The sequence below is a fragment of the Montipora capricornis genome, chromosome 4 (assembly GCF_036669925.1).
Source record: "Montipora capricornis isolate CH-2021 chromosome 4, ASM3666992v2, whole genome shotgun sequence".
Lineage (NCBI taxonomy): Eukaryota > Metazoa > Cnidaria > Anthozoa > Scleractinia > Acroporidae > Montipora > Montipora capricornis.
Genome location: NC_090886.1, coordinates 38,172,963 through 38,178,435, shown reverse-complemented (window position 1 = coordinate 38,178,435; position 5,473 = coordinate 38,172,963). Strand labels below are relative to the sequence as shown.

At 37.9% G+C, this 5,473-nt stretch overlaps 1 protein-coding gene across 2 annotated transcripts in view; it reads left to right on the top strand.

The window, feature by feature from the left end:
* The first annotated feature begins 450 nt into the window (after window positions 1-450).
* LOC138046886 (rhodopsin-like) overlaps window positions 451-5,473 on the top strand; it is a 23,136-nt gene continuing 18,113 nt past the window's right edge. The window contains exon 1 of one of the 2 annotated variants that reach the window (XM_068893477.1): window positions 451-576. The gene's annotated coding sequence lies outside the window, so the exon portion shown is untranslated. Of the gene's footprint in view, window positions 577-5,179; window positions 5,272-5,473 lie in introns of those variants that run through there. The other variant, XM_068893479.1, reaches the window with a different exon arrangement.

Here is a 5,473-nt window from a genome sequence, read left to right as displayed (position 1 = left end):
TTGCTATTTACCTCCGAGCAACTCGGGAAAAAATGGCGTCCCGATTTGCATCCGTGACAAGTGAAGAAAACGTCCAAATTAATTTCTTGTGCTGTATATTATCTCACTGTTTTAGTATATACTAAAACAACTATTCACCTCAGTGTCGGTGGCTAGCGTTCGATATTTACCTCGCCACTTCGCGGCTCGTATCCACCGCTAGCCAGCCACCGCCACTTCGGTGAATAGTTGTTAATTATTCTAAAGAAATTCACATTATCAATCTAAGACTATATGTTATATATCGTATTCCAGAAGTTACATTATCATTTCCAAACTTTGAGGATCAAGAACTTTTTCAGGGATTCCATAAACACCACTAAGTCGTCATACCCAGGGGCATTTAGTTCCGTAGCTACAGGATGAGGGCTCATTGGAATTTCAGAAGGATTATACTTCTGTGCGAATGAGCGCGCACTGGATGTAATTGCTAATGCCTTCTACCAAAAACTGCTAAAAAAGACAAGGCACATTCTACAGAAAAAGAACACAGATTAACTCGGCTCATCTAGAAAAGAAAAGAGACAATAACGAGAGGTATGTGCAACTTAAGATATTACGCATGCAAGTTGTGAATCATGTCGAGAAAAAAACTTGCAGCGTTAGATAGAGACTCACTGGAAAGCTCAGTTGCCTAGTATGGTTGCTGAAATGTAGTAAAATTCGATAAAGATATATTTTTATGCCATAAAATCTACTTACCAGACGAGTCCTGAGTTTGGTCACAATGGGCCACTTCGAGAATACTGACTGAAAGTGACCAGTAAAATGTATTCTCGTTGAAAAAAATATTTTCTCATTCGATAGAGTATGCACTTTCATTTCATTCGATAAATATACCTTATTGAATGGTTTAATATATGATACGCGCGGCTATTTTGCGAGTTGCGTGGTATTTTTCCAAGCCCCGCCGAAGGGGTGAGGAAAAATACGGTCGTTTGATACATGTACTGGTGGAGAACGAGACAACGAGACCTTATTGCGTATTGTTTACTTCCTATTCAAGAATTGTGAACAATAACACCCCGTTGTTTTATTAAATGTGTCAGTGTTGTAACTAAAGATGACTTCGACAATGGGTGAAGAGAGGACTACGTTACGTTGATGATATTTTTTGTTTATGTTAATGCTACCAAGATCAAAAAAAACTTTCAGAAACGAGAAACCATTTTTTAGTTACTCTTACTCCAAGGTCACGGAAGTGAAATCAAACAAAAAAAAAATCAAAGTGCCACTGTCGTTATTCGTGGATGTGAAAGTTACGGCGATTGTTTAAAGTTAGCATTGATAGTTGGATAATTATGTAACAGCGCGTTGGGCTCTCATATGCAACTTGATACCCAAAATAATGCATGTATGTGAGGGGATCCCCTTTGCTGGAATTCAACCCTGTGAAATACATTTGTAAGTATACCATTTCTCCAATAGGCATAAGGTTACTCTTTATTATAAAGATATTGATGAAATACCAGGATTTCTCCTTTTACTAAAAAGTCATATCTTCACCGCACGCAGTGAACATATCATTTTTATCTTTCACATGTGAGGATATCGGTGTTGTCATGGTGACCAACACGATTACCCAATAAAACGCGAGCTTTCTATTCACTTTAAGATACTTTTGTGCTTTAATATAATTTTTCTCTACTACATTAACATTTTTATTGCAAAATTTGACATTATCATGATTTGTTTTTTATAACTTTCATATCTTGTTTCATGTTACACAACAAGCGTGCTTTAGCGGTTGGTGACCACTTTATGAACAAGTTGTTTTAAATCTAGACATTTCATCAATATCTATATAATAAACAGAACATTACATGGCCGCTTGGGGATACAAATTTTATCTTCTCGTGCTGAAAGTATCTCTCATATACTTGCAGCACTCGAAGATAAAATTCGTATCCCCAAGCGGCCACGTAGTATCCTCTATTTAACACATCCTCTATGAAGAGCTGTACCATGTGTTCAGAATTCGTTGCACAGATGACAGGGTAATTTTGAATAAGGTCTGATTTTTGTTGCCAGGTCGTATTGTTAATGTCATCAGGTTTAGCAAGTAGAGCAGATCCATTCAGTATTACTAACATTAACACTAACTAGTCTTTTTGTGCCAGTTATACATTCCTCCAACAAGCCTTGCGAATATTATTTTATCACTATATTTGATACTGTTACACTTAGAAACAGATGATCTGAACCATAACAGATGACAGCAAGTGCATATATATTCAGGGCCATGTGTTACCTTATCACGAAAACTACTGAATCACTTTTGACATGGAATGTCTAATAGAGTCTTGATCTAGACAAATTTCAGTTTGGTTTAGCCTTGAGCTCTGCGTAGCTTTCCTTAAATGGTTTTATGCTTTTCTGTTTATACTCGACTCATTAGCTACTTAAGCTAGGAGCCTAATAAGCTCCAGGCCCTCGAGTATAAATAGAGTTTTCAGTTTTTCAGTTTTCAGGTCTCTGATGTGTTCTGGATTGCTTCTCTGTTCATATTTCCTTGCTGCTTCAATATTTTCAGATCTTTTCTGGCGTTTTACATTGTTTTTCTTTTCCCTGAACTCTTCAAGTGATTTTGTCTCTTCCGCTTGATACCTTCTCTCATATAAGCTCTTTTTGCCACTCCCTTGTAGAAGTCATTACTGACACTCACATCACTTTTGGACGTCGTTAATTAATCAATTATTACCTCTGAATAATTGTTGACATTGATAACACCGCTGATTTCATAACCTGAAATACTGTCATTATAATAATCTAACTGAAGTGCTAAAACATTTCATCTAGATGTCCAACGTTCACATTAGTTCCCTGTTGTCCGCTTGTAGGACTGATAACAGTTACTGGTGCCCACCCCTCAATGGATTCATTTATACGTATAATAACATTTAATACATTGGAAACTGCTTGCACAATAAGTGCATCACACCATGTATGTTGCTGTGACAATACAACCACGATTGCTCTGTAAAGGGTCCAATAAATTTTTGACGGTTGTTTCTGATGTATTAAACTCCAGCAGCATGCACGTTCATGTGATAGGAAGGATCATTGTATAACTGGTGGGCAACAAAAGAAAAGAAATATGAACCATCTGAGGTACTTTCTATTGCCTTCAATTTTGAGCTAATCGAGCCTGCAACAGTGCTATAGAAGGATTTCTCAGTATTGTATGTACTGTATGTGTACTCGTTCCATGAGCAACAGGGCCTGGGTTCGATTCAATCTCTCCTGATATCAATAGCTTTTCTCTTGATAGACAATACTTCTCATTTTGTCGAGTGCATAGTAGCAGACTGATCTTGAATACACAATAGAATTGACAAGTCTTTTTTTGTGTTTAGCAGTCCTGCCAAAAATAAGATAAAAATGACGATTAGAATCTCCTACTCTCGAAGATTTGTTACGTCTTCATGAGTTGCGGTGTAGGTATAGACAATAGGGACCTTAAGATCTACGACGGCGACGTCGAGGAAAACGTCACCTCAAAATAGAACTTTGCTCTAGTAAAAGTCTTTCGCGATTATTCCATCTCGTTCACGTCGTACAATGTGGGCGAAGTATCTTAAAAATAAATTGGTACGAGCGGTTTCAGACTGAAAATAGAGAATGAAAGATTCTCTGTTGCATGCTCACGTTTTCGTCAAAACCTAAAATTCAGTGATTTCACGTCGTCGTCATGCATAGAACCGCGAAAATATGTGCTAAAATCCGTGCTGCACGTGCAACACGATTATTTATGCTCTTTTAACCAATGATATCATTTTTTTGTGACGTTTTCGTCGACGTCGTCGTCGTAGATCTTAAGCTCCCTATTCTCTCTGCAATATAATATTTTCCAAAAGCAAGAGATAAAAACTTTCTCAACTCAGACGAGCTCGGTACGTCCTTATTTAAATAATGCACCATACACTTTCTAATTACCCTGCCTTTATGAAACAAGCTCGACGTTTTGTTGTAAGGAATTCTGGAAGGTTCTCTGTCTCGGGGAGCATGTTTGCATTTGCGAACTGCCTCAGCCCTTGCTCTATCGCAGGAGACTGGTACGGATTTCTCATCAGTTTTTGTTGCATAATCAGTGACCGAGTCTTTCGACAGTTTTGCATGGGTTGCTTGGTTGCCTCACTGTTTTTCATATCACGGATGTTGTTCAAGTTGTATCCATGTGGCCTAGTTGATCACTCATAGCTTGCAAAACTTCGTGATAGCTTTAATAAACATTGGTATACTTTGATAGCTTCGATGTCACTCTCCAAATGGCAGTCACCTTCCAAATGGAATTTATTTATCCCCCGTGAGCTTAAGGTATGAACAGGCACTGTCTTCTCACCATGTGTCTGTCGATTCCATTTCTACATGTAAAGTCCTCGCGTTGGTGAGTGAAAGGCGGTGCACAATTAATTGCACCAATCTGTGCTTGTTCAGAATATTTTGGTTCACATTCGAAGAACGCCATTTCTTTAATTCTTCCGTTTCTTGCTTCTAAATGCAGCGGAAGGTGCTCAAACACTTAAGTATAAAAGCCACAAACAACAATGGCGGCGCATAACTTCGCGAACAGGAAGTCACAGCTTTCTACAAGCTGTGTTGTGAGTGTATATGATTTGTATGTGGAATGACTTGTAAACTAAATATGACACATAATACCTTAATTAGTATTCTGCACTTTTAAAAGTTATAGAATGGCCATCCTGTAATTTGGATACAAAATACCAATTAGAATAACACCTGAATTGTATCGCGAATTAGATACATATTCGCGAAATATATACCGCGAAGTATACACCTAAATACTGCCTTTCTGTTGTCTTTTACCCTTACAAATCATTAAGGTTAGAACTATTATTATTAAAGACATTCGCATTATTAATCTAAGACGATACGTTACATCGTATCCCAAAACTATCATTTCCAAACTTTGAGAATCAAGAACTTTTTTAGGGATTCCATAAACCCGATTAAGCCGTCATTTCTCCCCAGTGGCACTTTACTGATATGTCACGTTTCAGTGCGTTTTAATACCCAGGGGCATTTAGTTTCGTAGCTCCAGGATGAGGGCGTATTGGAATTTCAGAGGGGTTCTATTTCTGGACGAATGAGGGCGCACTGGATTGATTAGGTCATATACCAAAAACTGCTCAAAAAACATGATGCTTTCTCCATAAAAACAACACAGATTACCTCGACTCATCCATAAACGAAAAGAGACAACCACAACAGGTATGTTCAACTTAAGATAAATATATGAATTTGGCCAAGCCTAAACGGGATCTTCCAGTTATGCAAACCCTCGACTGCGTCTCGGGTTTTCATAATTAGGGAGTTTAAGTTAAGCAAAGACGACGGCTACGGTAACGAAAACGTCAATCCAAAATATAGCTTAACGCTATCGCACGTATTTTGCGATTATTCCGTCTTGATA